The sequence below is a fragment of the Aulonocara sp. 'chitande type north' Nkhata Bay genome, linkage group LG7 (genome assembly GCF_057382095.1).
Source record: "Aulonocara sp. 'chitande type north' Nkhata Bay isolate Kocher_YH1m ecotype deep benthic linkage group LG7, A_spYH_male_GT1.1, whole genome shotgun sequence".
Classification (NCBI taxonomy): Eukaryota; Metazoa; Chordata; class Actinopteri; order Cichliformes; family Cichlidae; genus Aulonocara; species Aulonocara sp. 'chitande type north' Nkhata Bay.
The window spans coordinates 7,075,847-7,093,832 of record NC_141350.1 but is presented as its reverse complement, the minus strand read 5'-3'; the positions used below and the strand labels follow the sequence as shown (position 1 = coordinate 7,093,832).

General features: G+C 40.0%; 1 protein-coding gene across 1 annotated transcript in view; it reads right to left on the bottom strand.

The window, feature by feature from the left end:
* The window catches only part of lrrc4ca (leucine rich repeat containing 4C, genome duplicate a), a 49,851-nt gene extending 34,065 nt beyond the window's left edge, over window positions 1-15,786 (bottom strand). Inside the window, exon 1 of the mRNA XM_086298224.1 lies at window positions 14,173-15,786. The gene's annotated coding sequence lies outside the window, so the exon portion shown is untranslated. The remainder of the gene's footprint in view (window positions 1-14,172) is intronic.
* Window positions 15,787-17,986: the final 2,200 nt, after the last annotated feature.

Below are 17,986 nucleotides of genomic sequence, written 5' to 3'. Positions count from 1 at the left end.
CATACTGGGACATTTTGAATTGAATTATACCGATCATACATCGCATGGCTGTTTGTCAAGTATATGAAGTCAAAAGCACAGATTCTTTTTGATGTTTTCACTGAGAGACAGACATGTACCTGCTCTCATTGGTTGTTCACTTCATATTTCAGTAGAAGTTTGTCATGTTCACATTCTTGTTCATACAGTGAGACAATGCTCAGCTATCTGCCTGAGAAGCCTCACTACAGGGTAATAGAAATACTGCCTAAAGCATACTTTAATTGACAATTCACTATAAGTAACCTGGTTTTCTAAAAGAGGGTGACTGGTTTAAATAGACCTTCAGTGACTTTCTTTGTCCTCACACATCAGTCTGGGATCCTCCTGTAAATCCAAGCTACTACTACTGCATAACATAACGATGCCTTAGTAGGATTAGGCCTTGCAAATCTTGCAGTATTATTTCCATTTTATACGAAATACAGTGTGCTGTTACTTATAGCAGCAACTCGGTTGAATACTAACTATATACTATAACCTAATAATGTGTTTCCCTGATATTTATATCTGCAGTTTAATGTCTTTGTGGGACACCTCTTTATTTACCTTCTCTAATTAGGACAATTACTGTATATTTATGCTAACCAGGATATGCCCCTCTCAAACACTCAGTAATCTTTCATATGTAAGCATATGTGGTCCACCACATTTCATAAAGACTTTAATCCTGTAACAGCTCTGGGCATTGAGTTTGAAACATGGTAAATCACTGTGGACCCTAGCTGCACTGAAAAGGCAAGAGCTTTACCGTGGTATATCAAAGTGCAGTTCTCCATTTTAACACACTCTCTGAAGCTTTCTTTCTTTCTTTTTTCCATTTGTATTTCCTTTTCCCACATCTTTAGGGTTTTCATAGACATAATATCAACTAATGTGTGAGATGTATGGCCTTATGTATATTTCTTTTAGAAATTGCAATTAAACTGTCATTTTAATGCAAATTTACTGCATAATCCAGAAGCATCATTATTTCTGTGACTTCCTTGATTGGGTAGAGAAGGAGAGAAGGTTTGCCTGATCTTGCTAAATTGAATGACAACCAAAGACACAGCTAGAGAAGGAGGGACAGCAATGTCAAACACAACACCAAGTTAGCCAGGCATCTGGTGAGTGGAATTAACTTGCTGTCTGAGTTCACAAGCAGGTCTGACACACCAAAAGCTACAGCAACCACACTCAGCACACATGACATGTGGAGTGAACAGCAGTCTTCTTGGCCAGTTACCCATTTTCAAGGTGAGGCATTAAACTAAATGTGTGATATATTTTACGGTCAAATAAAATAGATAATGCTTTGTCCCGTGGACATTTTATCCAGACATTATGCCAAAGTACAATATACTGACCAATTTGTATTAAAGTATGCATTCAATCACTACTGATTGGGTTCTACGTTAACATATTTTCCTATATCCAGTCAAGCAGTTTTAGTGCCTAAAGCCAAATTCTAACCAATTAGAAAAAAGCAACAACATTTTTTTTAATTAAATTATTTGTGTGAGTGCAGGTTGAACATTCCCATAATAATGGACCTCATATACTGTAATATACCATTAGATATACGTGTTCAACCTTTGTAACTTCATGGGTTAAATTTATAATATAAATATGGAATTACATATTTCCCACAATGACACTAACACTCTTATGGAGTGTTCTTCCCAGTGAACTTGTCATTTATAGTGTAAATTCAAAAGAAAATGTGATAATATTTCCACTGGATCTATAAAATTCAGATCCTCAAAATCTAGTCAAAATCTGTCATCTGAGAAGCAAGGTTGAAATTTCAACAATCAATGAAACTGTTATTATGTGTAGTATTTTTTTGTTTTGTTTTTTAGGTTAAGGTTATTATAAACCTTTACCACTAGGTACCAGGTCTTAGCCCCATCATCCAGATGGTGAAGGGATCCACCGAGCCAAAGAAGGAGTCCCACTGGGCTTGGTTAGCTTGTGGGACTCCGTAGGCAGCTGACAGGTACTAGCAGGTAGCTCTGGGAGTAGGTGAGGCAAAAACTCAAATGTGGGAGGGGTTTGATGGAACAAGACTTTCAGTCAGCCTCAAAGCGATTCTGGCAAACTATCAGGTGAAAGTGGTACTCGACACACCCGGTTTACAGTGTGGGTGGGGTGCTTCTGACTTCACTGAGGATATGTTCATGGAGTGGAAGCATTACTTTAAGGCAATCTGCAATCACACTGATGCATGGAGCAGGCATCCAACCAGAATTTCTAGGTGGCGCTAAGGGGCAGGAAGCTTCCACCTTGGTGGCCTCAGAATCTTGTCTCTGTTTTTTGGAGAGATGACATGGTTGTTTTGGCAGGATTAAAAATGAGTCTCTCCAAGTCTGAGCCCAGATCAGGGATGAGTGGCTGTCCCAAGTGGAAGAGTTTAAGTATAGGGGCCTTTATGAGTGAGGGGAGAGGAAAGCATGATATTGAAACATGGATTGGTATAGCACCTGTATCAATGGGGACTATTTATCATTCTGCAGTTGTAGTTTGTAGTTGTCGATTTACCCACCTATGGTCACAAGTGAAAGAAAAAGACCATGGGTACAAGTGGCTAAAATGAGTTTTCTCTCAGGACACGGTGGAGAGATTATGTGTACCCCGGGTGAGCTGGAGGAAGTGGCTAGGGAGAGTGAGGTCTGGGCTTCCTTGCTTAGGGTGTCCCTGTGATTCAGACCCAGATAAGCAGTAGAAAATGGTCTGATGATGAGGTTTTACCAAACAGCTGTTTCCACTGCTGCACACTACTGTTTGCCATCGATGAACAAGCAAGCAAATGCCCACTTGGAATTAGCAATAATAAATCTACCAGTAAATATACATACTGATATGTGTTTTCAGTCGTTATCAAACTATATTTTCTTTTTGTTATACATTGAATTCATAAGGAGAGACCCAGTGTCCCACTTCATGTTACTGTACCTCTGTAGCACTAAAAAGGGTGAAAACAAGACACTTGATATGAAGAAAGAAATTAAAATGTTCCTGACGTACAGTCGCTTGACAACACTGGATAAAAAATGCTTAATTTAATTCTAAAAGTTTATGCAGAACTTTCTTATTGAAGCATTCAAAACAATATAGTCCTTGTTACCATATTCCGTCGGTTAATTTGGATTAAGGTCCACTTCACAGAGGCTGTAATCACAATGCAGCTGATCCTTTGATTTTGTTACAAATGAGTACAAAAATGGCAGAACAGTGTTATGAAGATTTGTTCTCCTATTTCACTAGTGAGAACACTGTATCTCCCCTAAGTCAATGAATCTCGTTTTCTTCAGCATGATGAAATCCTCCATTGTCACGTTAAATGAGAGGATCGAGTATCCGAGCTTTTTGGGTTGAAAAAAGACTTTCTCCTGTTTGCCCAGCCATCCATTGAAGACTATTTGCATTTTTGACATTTATGGGTGTCCTTCCAACACTTGCAGTATAATTGATGTGACTTATACAGCTCATTTACAGATTGATAGCTGCCATTCTTAACTGGATATAATGAATACCTCATCACTGCACAAAAGTTACTGTGCTCTGACTTTATGCCAGAGACTCCACAGAGCCACTTTCATTCTTCATTAAAACCTAATTTGTCTTTAGAAGACAGAAGCCTTTTTAACACCCCCTGTTTTTATGCATCACTTTAGTCAGTACAAGGAAACACAATTTGCCATTAAGGTTCATCATTCAAAAATGAACACTGAAATGAAACTAAAGAAAGAATTCCAATTAAGAGAGAGTCACGTAGGGCAGGGTGCTGTGAAGTTTGAGGTTGATTGTCCACAGTACAGACAGTGATAAGGAAATAGCAAGACAGCAGTTCATGACTTATACATTCTGCATTTACGGAACTGCTTTGTCCTTCAAAAGACCTTGTCCTGTTATAGCAGTCAACCAGGCATGTCTGCTGTGATCTTATCCAGAGTACAATAGGAAGAGCTTGTTTCTATTCCACTTCCTTACTGAAGGGTTTTAACCTTTTTCGCTGTAAGGGGCACCTAACATTCATATGACCTCTTTTAACTACAAAACTCCACATTCCAATTCAAGCATTGCAAAATGAAATAGAATAGCAGAACTGTGCCTTGGAGCAAAAAAAAAAAAAGCAATATGATGGCCTGGACATGATAGGGCCCTTATAGATTAAAGAAAGAGGTAGAGATGAAGCTAATGAAAACAGAAAGAAACTGACTCGCTTTTATGCTCATGCATGCTTAGTGTTATGCAAATCCAGACCATATCAGTGGGGGTGGGGAAGAGGAATGATTGCATGCCAGTGACCATAGGCGTCCCACCTGTTTCATCAAGCACAGAATATTCTTTTAACCTGTCCACACTGTCCTAAAAACAGTAAGTCTCCCGAAGGGTTTTGTGAGCCTCTGCTAAAAAAAAGGTTTATTCTGGATTTTGTTTTGAAACGCATGGTTTAGCATAGTCCACCTGATTTCAAGTCTGTTTTTCCATCATCTTTTTCAGTAATTTTGCACAAAGAGACATACTTGTGGCTCAATATTTGTTTGCAAGTCAGGTGGAGATTTGAATCCCTATCACTTTTTCCTAAAAATAAAGTTGCAAAGGAGGAAACCCAAATCAGTGAAGCAAGGATAGTGCTTTCCAGAAACACAAAATGATCAAGTGAAGAAGAGCCGTACGCAGTGATCGACCTTTGTTTCCAACACCCACGCTTGCATCAACACAGACATACAAACACCATCGTTTACACACACAAACAGACACACACTCATAAACCTCTGTACTATGCAGCCCCAGAGAGAAAAGGCAATCCTCACACCTAATGAATATTACAATGAGCTGGATCTGGGTCATTAATATGACACAGTCGTTACACTGGAGCCCAATTAGCAGTCAACATAGAGCCTGGAACGTTCCCCTGTTACTATACATAATCACTATATCACTGCGACAGACTTGGAGCAGGGAAGGATCAAACCACAGTCACATACAAGGAATATCAGAGACTCTTCTATGGATAGCGCGACTCGATGAGGAGGTCACAGCTGTTTCATAATATTCAAACAAACTAGAAAACTAGAAATATTACACCTGAGTTCCACATGACACAAAATCCTCCATTATAAATAATATCACATATTATGCAACATCGTATGCTGTAAAATGAGTATCACCATTAAAACGTGATGATGTTTGACAGTAGATTACTTATGATTCAGCCCAGTGTGGGAGTTAGTAGCTTAGAAGTGTAAAGAAAAATCTAAAGTTTAAAGGAAGAAATATAATCCTTAAGCTATTTCACAGAGATCTGAGACAAAATTCCTGAGATCCAACCCACTTTTGTGCAGTTATGCTAAGTGGCAATTCAGTAGCAATAAAAATATGACAAACACTTAACAAGAACTTTGTTGTCTTCTGTTATGTGATTCCTAATAGGCTTCCCATCTGCAAGCACTGACACAAAACAGTTGGGTGTATTACTGCTGGGAATTATGTCTTAGTTTCTGTTATGTGGACACAAGTACAATTTTTCAGTCTGAGTGCCCAAAAGGAAAATTACATTCCCTAATATTTCCAGATTTCGCTGTAGCAATGTGATTTATCAACCTGTCTATAACCACCTCACGTGATGCATTTAAAACTGGCAGATATTTTTTTCAGATTGGCAGCTGCCAAATGGCTCTTTAACAAACATTTCTTTTTTTTAAAAACAGCTCAAAGAAAAACTCTGTGCAAGGAGTTTTGCTTTTGGCTTTTCTCTCTATGACTGCTTAGACCAATCAGTTTAATTTTGTGTTTTTATCCATTAGAATTACACCCTGATGTACAGATAAACATGAGTCATTCATAGAGAACTTTGTTGTTGTTATGTGTTGCTTTTTGGTTTGTTTGTTTTTTACAGCTTTCCAATTATCTTTATTGATGATTTGTAACCAGGAAGAAAATAATTGTCTCCCAGTCTTAATTCCTGACAAACTGACAGTTTGAATGTTTAAGGGTTTCATATGTTTAGAATTAAACATACTACTTGTAAATGGTAAATGGCCTGTATTTGTATAGCGCTTTACCAGTGTTGGGAAGGTTACTTTTAAAATGTATTACAGTTACAGTTACTCATATTTTGTATTTTAATATGTAACGGCGGTACATGTATTCCGTTACTCCCCAACACTGCGCTTTACACATCCACATCTGACAGAGGCGAGGCTGCCGGACACTGGTGCCACCGGACCCTCTGACCACCACCAGCAGGCAACGGGCAGTGTTGGGGAGTAACGGAATACATGTACCGCCGTTACGTATTTAAATGACAAAATATGAGTAACTGTATTCCGTTACAGTTACCGTTTAAAAAGGTGATATTTAGAATACAGTTACTTTGTTGAAATAAATGGATTACACTGCGGTACTTTCCTGTTTCATATTGTGGCGGGTCAGGACTGTTTCGGTTTTGTTTGACAGCTACGTTCTGTTGTTCCAGGCGGCAGCGTTATGGTTGCCATGGTTACAGGGTGACGCTCTCTCTCTGCGTGTTTCCTGGGTGAGAGAGGCCTTTTTGTTGTTGTTGTGCTAAGCTAATAGGCAGAATGCTACAGGTATACCTCTAAAGAATGTAGCATCATAGGCAGTGTAGTCCGTGCTGCAGGGAGAATGGACTGCCATACCCGTTATGTGTCTGTGAGCGCGAGGAGGGAGAAAAAGGAAAAGTACGAGCTGTCATCAAGCAAAAAAGGGAGCTGGAAGCATGTAAATATAATAATAACCACTGCAGCCAAGAAGAGTGCCTGACGAGCCCAGTTGTAAGTAAGCTATTAAGACTCGACTGTACACCGTGTTCGTATTTTCCTCCAAAAACAATAAGTTAAGTTGGAGCAGCCTTTCAACGCCTCTCTCTGTCTCTCGCAAGCAAAGTTGACCCAGACAACAAAGTAAAGCTAGTTTTCGGCTACGAGCCCGACACAGAACCCACCGTATTAGCCAGAGGTCCCTTTACTACGGTTCGGAGCCGCGGACCTTCAGTAACCATAATAAATCACAACAATAGCACATTCATGTAGTTGTAAACAGCATGATAATATATTAAGTAATCCAAAGTATTCAGAATACGTTACTCTCATTGAGTAACGTAACGGAATACGTTACAGAATACATTTTGGGGCATGTATTCTGTAATCTGTAATCTGTAATCCCCACTGCTGTCAGACTCCACAACAAAGACTTTAACTGAACAAACACACACATCCACACATGTGCAATAACACTAAGTGCAATAATCTTTTCTGGCATCGTTGTATTTTTACTCAGTTGTATATAGCATTCGTATTCTATTTTTATCTTATTGTATATTTTTATTCTATTTTATTCTACTGTATATAGTATATTATTTTATTCTATTCTGTACAGCTGTGTACTGTATTTATTCTTATTGTATTCTAATTTTTGCGTCATAACTTTTGCACTGTCCACTTCCTGCTGTGACAAAACAAATTTCCCACGTGTGGGACTAATAAAGGTTATCTTATCTTATCTTATCTGTAATGGAATACATTTTAAAAGTAACCTTCCCAACACTGGCAACAGGTGAAGTGTCTTGCCCAAGGACAAAACGACCGAGACTGTTCGAGCCGGGGCTCGAACCGTCAACCTTCCAATTACAAAGCGAACTCGCAACTCTTGAGCCCCATTGTTGTCTATGAGGGAGATGAGCCATTAGCCAGGCATGCATGAGTTCTCTTATTTCCATCCAGCATTTTCGGCAGCTTTTATTTCTTTTCACACATGCAGTTGCAGAGCGGACTGACAGCCGCTGTCACAAGGCCTTGACCTAAGCGGCGAAACAGACTGGTACCACAGAAGACTCTATAGAGACAACTTGGATTAAATCAAGTGTAAGTCAATTCTTGTCAGATCAAAACTATCATAGTAGGGCAGCCTTGCCTACATGCAGGTGCTAGGATGAGTGACACATTAAGGTCAGAGTCTAACAGGGTGAGTGGGTAGTGAGAGAAAAGCAACAAAAAAAGATACTGAGACTCACTGATACACTGATGCACAAATCAAAAATATATCATTTATTTAAAAAATAAAAACACGATTCTGCGTGCATGCACATGTACCTGAATGAAAACGCATGATAAGAGTATAAGAGTATCTTTAAAGGTGCTAGAGTTGTCAGCAACACATGTTATATATATAGCTTGTTTTTGAATGATCAAAGATGCAATGTCTGTATAACTTGAAAGTCTAACAATGAGACGACTAACTGGTGTGTGACCATGCTGTGTTGTATTGTGGGGCTTTGACTGATGACCAGACTGATTGCCAGCCCGACTGAGCTTATGAGTTAAAAAGCTGATCTGAGAGACAGACGGCAAAGCTAGACCCAGATGTCCAGATCCCAGGCACTCTTTCTGCACTCTTGGGTCTGCAGAAGACACTAGTTTTGAAAGGCACCTGCATGTGGTTTCACACACATACATATGCTAAGCAAAAATCTACAGAGAATCCATTTGATAATCAAAATTCACATGCATGGCCATTGAGGACAAATCAACCAGTTTAGATTTTGCATGTAATGGTGTGCAAACAGCTTATGCTTCAAAGAGCTTATTAAATGTTAAAAATATAACCTTTTATCAGTCAGTGAATCAACAGGCTTATGTTCAGTGGCCAGAATATGTTGTTGCTTGTTTGGGCACCGTGTTGTACTTTTTTGTTGTAGATTTTTTTTCTCTTCCATATAAGTCATTTATGTTCCAACAGCTGAATCTTTTTTTTCTTTTATTGTGTCATTGCTTTCTTTTTCCAGGTTTCCTATGCTTTGATGCTTTCACCTGGGGACTCCAAAAACTACAATAAGGGTAAAAATAAGGAACCCCTAGTTAAGTGCTATTTTTGCTGTCTTGGAGAGTGAGATACAAAATCTGTGCATCTACCCAGCAGATAAAGCTTGCTATTTCTAAGGACACAACACTATCCGGACAAAAAAATCCTCCTATCCGCAGAGAGCCGTCAAATAAATATATATTTTTTAATCTCAAAAACAGTATATGTTTAAAGCTAAACACTTGCAACCATATAGACATGGCTTTTCCACCATTCATCATCCTCTTTCAGATTGATTATGCTAACAGGATTCAGGCTGCATATTACAAAACCTTGTTAAGAAAGTGAAGAAAGACAGAATTGTGGTGTTTAATTTTAAAACATCCGACCGTATCAAATTTAGATTTTAGTTTTGTCACTAAAAGCTGGTGTCCACTGACAACCTGTGTTTTAGTTAACAGCTTAGAAGCTGCCTTGGGATGTGCTAGTCATGGATCTGTTGCTATGCGACCACTAAAAACCTGTTTGAAGGGCATATCTCCAGTTCAAATGTTTTTAACTTTGAGTGTTTAGAGCACAGGGTATGAAGCCCCCAGCACACAAAGCTCACTCTTAGATTCCACTGTCAACAGCAAAAGATTGAGGAAACAGCACTTGAGGGGAAATGTCTTCTTTTGTAACCTGCTGTCAATTTAATTTTTGTCTTTTTTTTTAAACAATACTTAGATATCCATACCTCCATAAGGCAGATTCTGGAGAAAAGTAAAATGAGGGAGAAAGAGATAGCCTGGCACCCATTCCCACCTCATTTAACCTTTTAATTTAAGAGCAAGAATTAATGTGGAGGCCAGGGCCAGTATCACTTTAAACAGACACTGCCCAGTTGCCCTGAAGACAGGAAGAATGACTCCTCTGTGGTGCATACATATTAATTTGCTGTGGAAGTGTGTGTATCTGTGCATGTGCACATGCATGTGTGTGACAGCGAAAGAAAGAGGGAAAGAATGTGTCTGTGTTTGCCCTGTACTTATTAAGCAAGATATTATTAACCGAGTCATCACATCATTCCTACCTCGGGTGCTGTCACTCTCATTTTAGTAGCATGTGACATTCCAGTGAGGTCAAGAAAAGAGAAACTGGCAGTGAAGAGGAAGGTGAGGATTACTAAGTCGAAAAGACACCATCATCATGACTGGTAAGGTGGGTGATGTAAGGCAAGCGGTGAGTAATGACGCATCCTGAATTCAGGTCAGTACTCTTAGCTGAATTTTACAAGGGAAGCAACGAATCAGAGCAATTGTGATGTAGTTGAAAGAATTCTTTATTAGCCATGAATCACAGTAGCAAAAATGTTTGAATCTATGTTGATTCAAAACACCAGCAAACACCGCACAATGTTGCCACACTGAGTACACTTATCTACATTTCATTCAGTCTACTAGTGTTCCCACGATGTGAGTGGGAGCCGGGACAGAAAAAAAGAAGCAATGCTCTCTGGCCTCTAGAATGATAGAATGGCACTTTTATGATGTCTCCCAGATTATTCGCTGAGATGGATGGGCTGAGCTGGATGGGCTGAGCTGGATGGGCTGAGCTGGAACACCAATTGATTAATCCATCGGATGGTGGAATGTGCTGTGGCCGTCCCCCTGCTCAGCTGTTCTTTCTTTTGGACAGAACATTCAGACAGACATGCAGGAAAGGATGACTAATGAGCAGGGCTGCTGCAGATACCATTCATGGTGCATGTGTGCTGTGCTGTGCCCAAGATGCTTGCTTGTGTCTAGTTGATAAAAAAGAAATCTCAGGTTCAGATGATCTTACACAGTGGTAGAGTACTGTAACGACTACATGAGGAAGCCACTGATATAGTGCACTTACAGTGACAAAACTGTGACAAATTCCCACATTTTACCACAGCACTCTCTTCAAAAGATTACATGCGTCATCCAGAAGAAGAAACTGAGGTTAGCTTCTTTATCACACTCACAATAGCTGCATAAGATGCAGATTTGCAACACTGTGTCAGTAGCCATCACATTAGTAGTAATCCACCGCTGGCTTATGAAAGCATCTTTCAGATGTTTCCTTTAAGGTGACTCTCTTCTCGCCTACCTCTTCAGCTATGCATGATTAATCAACATGTCACACCCACATGTCTAAAATCTGCAGTCATCAGCCATGACTGTGGATTTTAGACATGCACTTCCAACAGCTTCAAAATATATTTTTGCTGCTTCTGTCCTATTCTCGAGCTCCACACACTTACAAGTTTCTCTAATATAATATCTATGTGGATATAATATTGCCATAAACCCTGTGCCACTATGTATAGTTATGCTCAATGGGGTGTTTAATAAAAATACATTCACAATACTAAAATCCAAATGTACCGTAAGCTAAGAGCACAATTAATTATTACTGCAAGTATATGGTTTTAGCTTGAGTCCATTATTATTATAATTAATTATACCATATCTATCAACATCATCTTCGTATGAAGGCTCCTTTCACCTCCAGCAACGTCTTCCACCCCATGCAGCAGACTGTGACAGCACTGAGCAGCTCCTTCAGTGGGAGACTGCGGCACCCACGGTGTGGGACGGAGAGATTTCGCAGGTCTTTCCTCCCCACTGCTGTCAGACTCCACAACAAAGACTTTAACTGAACAAACACACACATCCACACATGTGCAATAACACTAAGTGCAATAATCTTTTCTGGCATCGTTGTATTTTTACTCAGTTGTATATAGCATTCGTATTCTATTTTTATCTTATTGTATATTTTTATTCTATTTTATTCTACTGTATATAGTATATTATTTTATTCTATTCTGTACAGTTGTGTACTGTATTTATTCTTATTGTATTCTAATTTTTGCGTCATAACTTTTGCACTGTCCACTTCCTGCTGTGACAAAACAAATTTCCCACGTGTGGGACTAATAAAGGTTATCTTATCTTATCTTATCTTATTATGGCTTTCAGCTCCTATCTAGCCTAGCACTCAAGACCCCCAGCATTGCACTGCTGGTTTCCAATACAAAAGGGAGTAGATAACGGATCACTGTAACTGTTCTCTTTCTCACTGAATGAAACCCCCTGAGAGATTTTATACCCAGAGAAGATGAAAAATGTAGGGGTAGTTCCATTATTGATACAAGTCCCCGGCAGTGAAAGAAATGAATGCTAATGGTGTCCTAAGCCAGGCTTTACAGAGATTAATCCGATTTGAAAAATGAACATTTTATTATAAGGCACACAGTGCTGGCCTTGATCTGAACTGAGTCACAAGCTGAGGAGGGGAAAAATGACAAAGGGAGTGTGGGGAGGGAACATGGGTATACAGCCTGTCGCTTTGCAAGACCCTGGCACCTTATTGCAATGGTGCCCTTTCCCAGATGACAAGTTCATTAATTTTCTGACGCGGCTGCTTGGAATGATTTTCAATAGATAAGTCAGACAACAATGGCTAGAGAAATTGGACATGAAACAGATGTCTATGGTAGAAACATCATCAGCCGAAGACTGGATTTGTGTGAGCAGCGGAAAGTCCCACTTGGTCCCTGAGTTGCACCTGCTCTAAGGCTATTTCCTACTGTTTAGAAGGACTAATAGGGACACACTGGAGATACAGTTGTTGTCCATCTAGTGTAGTGAAATAAACAAGCACTAATCCAGAGTGGCCCAGTGAATCAGTCAGTTTCAAACCCATTTGCTCCTTATTTTGGCTGGATCCTTACAACCCATAGCTACAACCCATTTCCCTCTCCAAGAAAATCTCCACGGGGATGAAAAAAAGGTTTGAGTAGTGTTAAATGGGGAGGAGGAAGAGTCTCTCTGCTTATTACTATGAATCACTCTGTACCAGCTGCCAACAAACATCAGCAAACTTGGGAAAATGTAGGGGGGATTTATCTTGCATAAGCCTCTGACAGGGCAAAAACATAAAATCAGCAGTCTAATTTGTCTCCCCAAGGTGATGCCACTCCATCATATGGAGGGCTTTCCTTTCAAGTGGGTGAATAATGTCTGCCATGTTTCTCACTTTCACAGGTGAGAGATGCAATTTATTCTTTGTCTCAAGAGTGACAGCCACCTCTATTTATGCTTTTACCACCAACACTGGTTTGTCACCTTCTTGACAAACATCTATTTTTAAGCCCACCACCAACATAACACACAACCAGTGGCACTTCATGTACTTATCTGCATATTTTATGAGTTGTGGGTGTGGTGTATGTATATGTGCTGGGGTTGATACTTTAATAAAATGTTTAATCTTTAATTCGAGGAGCAGGTAAAATGAGTCAGATTACAAAATGATTTACAAAACATGTTGTGCCACATGAAATGCTATGAACTTCGCCAATATCACATCTGTTGCTTAGTTGCACACAGTCAAGGATATTCTTCAGCCTTTTTAGTGGTTGTGATTCTTGAGCCATTATCTATAACATCTATGCCTTTTCCAGCTGAGTAGAGGATGAGTGACTGCCGCCACTTTTAATTTCAGCACCAGGAGAAAGGACAGCTCCCTCTCCGGCTACCACGGAGGGCGGTGAACAAGTGCTTTTTGTGTAAGGGACCCCGAGAAAAGAAGGGGGAGGGTGGAGAGGAAGAAAACACAATATTTGGTCATTAATCAATCGTCAGCTAGGTCATCCAAAGCTTGGATTTTCAAATCTAACTTGAACATGTTTTGGGTCATGTTAAGTATTTTTCGCGGTTGCTGTAGCGTACAAGAACACGTGCTAAAACATGGCAGACTTTCCTATACTGAAAGTAGGTTGAGCGCACAGAAGTACAGACTGGATGGATTGATAGGCGGGTGTAGGGATTGCAGGTGGCGTGTCCCCGTTTAGTCACGTTACAGTGTGAAAAACCAAAATCAGATGCTTTAAGTGCACTTCCATTCACAAAGATTCTTCTTTACCTGTTTAATTTAGAGGCTCAAATCGGTCTCTCCCTTTTTCTTTTAAGAGTTTAAGACATCTAATCTTGATACTGCGCACTCGAAGACGCGCAGTTAAAACAAGCACACCAATGCGAAAGCGCGCGTCATTCCATGATGCTCTGAATCACCCTACAATTAAATATCTCTTCGTTAGAGGTCGCAGTATAAGTAATATAAATGGCAAAACCTCGGGAGCGCTGCGTGCTGATTTTGTACATATCAATCATCAAACAGCGAAGATAAACTTCCGCATTTTGACATCCAACAGAGCGAAAGGGCTGAATAGGATAGTTATACTATAGAGAATAGTAAGACATTTAGAAATATGCTTTCCCTCCCAGTACATTATAAACAATAACTTACTTATTTACAGAGAAATGCCAAGGTCTGGAAGATCTCCGCCGGCGAAGAACAGCTCTTCTTCCGCTGCCTCCGCAAAAACTGCATCGGAAAAAAAAATCCGCAATACTCAGGCAGTTTTGGAGAATCCTTTGTTACCTTTGCTTTTCACACTCATTTTCTTCCACGTCTCAACACGACTTTGTATGTAATCCAAACATTAGTCCGGATGCAATGCAATTAACTCTCACAGTGATGATAATGCATCCGATATTTCCTCCCTTTTCAAGACGCACATTTCAGAAGGCACCCACAAGTGCCATTGTTGAAACAACTCGTGGCAAAGCGATGCCCACTGTGGTCCAAGATTTTCTCCAAGTGACGACTTTTTATTTTCTCTCTGATATCAATAATATGCTCTTAAAGCCTTTCATGTAGACCTTACGGTAGACCATCATCCACACGTTGAGCTGTTAAGGTGGGGTTATTTTAAGAACCCGACTGCTCGCCTACGTGTCAAATGTAACTTTTCATCAAGTCCCTATTGCTTCTTAGCTATCAGCCCTGATTAAATTTCACCGCACAGCCCAGTGCGGATTTCAAGATGCTTATTTCTCTTCCCCCTCCTGGTTTTACCGATAAAAAGAAGTTCCGCAGTACAGTGATTGAAAGGGTATCCTGTAGGTTGGAGAAGTGATAAAGTTGTCACGATTAGAGATAATCTCTCTCTTCAGATTGCTCCGTTCTCCATATTTAAGAGGGAAATTCGTTATTCTGGGATGCAGCATCGGAAGAAAAAATTCCAGGCGGTATCCTTCAGAAGCCTTTAAAACCCCATCACAAATTCAGGCAGCGGCTCCCAAGTGTGAAGAGCCTTCGTTATACACCAAAAGCTCTATTCTTACATGTTTTCCGAACGGAGCTTTGATCTCACCTTGTCTGGACGGGAGTTATGGTTCATCAAAGGCTGTCATCACTTCTGCGCCCCCGCTGTATATTTCGGATATTCGACCCTCGCCTCTCCATTGATGTGACACACACCGGGGTAAGGTTTTTTTTATTTAATGTTTAATTTTTTTTAGGGTTATTATCCACAAATGGGTGGTTGTCCAAGTCCAGGCTTCCTCTCTCTCTCTTGTAGACTGCCGTGTGTTTTAGACTGCTTCACAAAATAACCCGTTCCAAGACGTGCAAGCAGGCTGTATCCATCGGTGCGCTTTACTGTGCCTCAGTGCGCTCAGCATTTTCGTACCAAAATAAAACGCCGGGCGCAGCACGGACGGACGATGAATTGATAAGTTCAGGAGGGGGCATCATGTAGGTTACCTCCCACTGACAAGCTGCTTTCTCCAACTGAGACTGTTCCGCCAGTCACTGCTGGTGGATCGACTCTGCCGTCAACCGCAGGACTGGAGCAGCGAGGGCAGGAGATATTGTTTTCCCTCTCTTTCAGTCTTCATGGTGCTCTCTTTGAACTTATACAGCTTCTAAAATTTCACCGTGTGCGTTCATGTCGTCCTGAAGACTGGCATTCATTAACCGATTCTTTACCATCGCCCCTTTTATTCACTGGTCAGTTTAAAAAAGGGGGAAACAAACACAAATAGTTGTTTATTAGTGTGTGCGTGCGTGGCAGAAAACATCCAGCAGGCGAGCAAGCAAGCAAGCGACAGAGAGGAAGAAAGAGAGAGAGTGATTTAGCTTAAGTGCAGAGACAGACGGATTCCTCCCATGTGTATCTTGCAAATGGGACGCCACTGCCACCTACTGGTTCGCTTCTGCTGTTAGGTGTATGGTATTCTGATGATGGCCTCGGGCAGATTGTCGCATAGGACTGCTCTCCCATGACAGACTAGATTTTGTTTATATTGGGTTATTTATATCATGTCTATTTGTATTTTAAAATGCTGTAAGAATCATCAGGAGAGAGGGGCCTATGCTATACTGCAAATAAAACAAAGTACATGAGAATGAAAGATAAGAGAAGAAACACCTTTGACAATTCTGGAGGTCGATTAATATGTGTTATATTCCCTCACAGGCTTCAGCACCTTAGAACGTATTTATAAATGCTGGCTGAGTTGTACATGAATTATGAAATAGGCCTACACGATGCAGTTTTTTAACATGGCGGCTGACACCAAAGACTTCAGGTCTTCAGGAAGATTATTGCTTGTGAAGCGTTTATCTTAGGCAACCTGCTGTACTGCACATATGCTAAACTCAGGTATATTATACAGCATGTATAATAGAGCAAAGGGAAAAAAGCAAAGCATTTATTTACAGATAGGCCAGTTACAGTATGTCTTATCTTGTAGAGTGTATCCATTCATGAACCATGCAATAAGAGATGTGAGAAAACATTTGAATGCCAGACCAGGGATCTGTCGATCTAGCTGTCAACATCTGATCTCATTTCCCTCAGTGCTGAAGGCGTTGCATCATTCATCTGTCTTCATAACTGTCGACCTGCCTGTCTGTGTGTCAGGCATATGGTAGTAAAGAGCACCGCCCTCTTTGCTTTCCAGTTGAGGGAGACATCATTAAGTAAACCCCCCTTTTCAGTAAAATCTTCTTGCTACATATTTGCCTCAGAGCATGAATTAAACCTTTTAATGTATAAAATCGCTTGAGTATTCAAGCACGCCATTTGACATATTCTTAACTAAACCATCACAACGAACTGCAGCTATTTGCACAGTTACACAATTTATTTATTTAGTTTTGCTTTGGCACATTCAATTTTAAAAATGATACCACGTGAAAATGTCGAGTGTCTAAAAGCAGAAAGGTGTGGGAAATTCAATCAATTTAGTATAATTTAGCAAATATAATTTTTGCACATTTGATGTGAATTGCAAAAACAAAACTAAAGGCATTTGCCATTAATTCTTTGTTTAAGTAGAGAATATCATTTCACTCCTTTTGATCTTTCTAACGTTTTTTATTATTATAATACAAGTATGCAGGAACATTCTCTGTGGTCAAAGTTAGCTATAGTGTTTCATCATACAGCAGGACACCAGTGCTGCTTGAGTTGGAATATCTATGGCTGGACAAGCCAATCAGCTGTTCTCAAGCTGACCACTGGTAGACCACATATCAGAATCAGAATCAGAATACTTTATTGATCCCTGGGGGAAATTATTTATATCAGGCAAGAGGTGAAGGTGGCTTTAGTACAGAGTAAGACATGTGGGGCCAGTCATTCTCAGAGTGACAAGGGCAAGGAATGCTCCCTTACAGACTAATGGTCACCATTGGCATTGTAAAAATGATAATTGCCTAACAAGAACAATATGAATTACACACACACAAACACACAGTGGTGTTGCAGGCTTCAAAATGATTGCCCTTTATTTTATTTATTTTTCTTCCTTTTATTATCGCTTTGCAATGACGCCCTTGGAAAAAAGTTTTTGTTTTGTAAGAAGAGAGGGAAAAAGTAGTGCCAGTGGCAGCTTAACACAAACATCTCTTCCTTTCCATGACAATATTGCATTGTCAGGAGCTGAATAATTCATGTGTTGGGATGCAATTAGATAATGTTATAATCATGTTGGGTATTTCTTCGTGTCTCGTTCAGTCACTCAAAAGAAAATGTTTGTACATCCTGAACTTTTTCTCAGGCTGGACAAAATGTAGACATATGTAACTATAATATAATGTTGCCCAAACATTATGCATATGTTGGCAGCTGTATCATTTTATATAGATTATACACTCAGCAGCCAAAATATCAAAACCAGTGACCGGTGACAAAAGTTTTTCAACATTTTATCAGAATAAAATGCTTTGCTGGGACACTCTGAGCCCTGGCATTTTTGTAGCTGTTGGC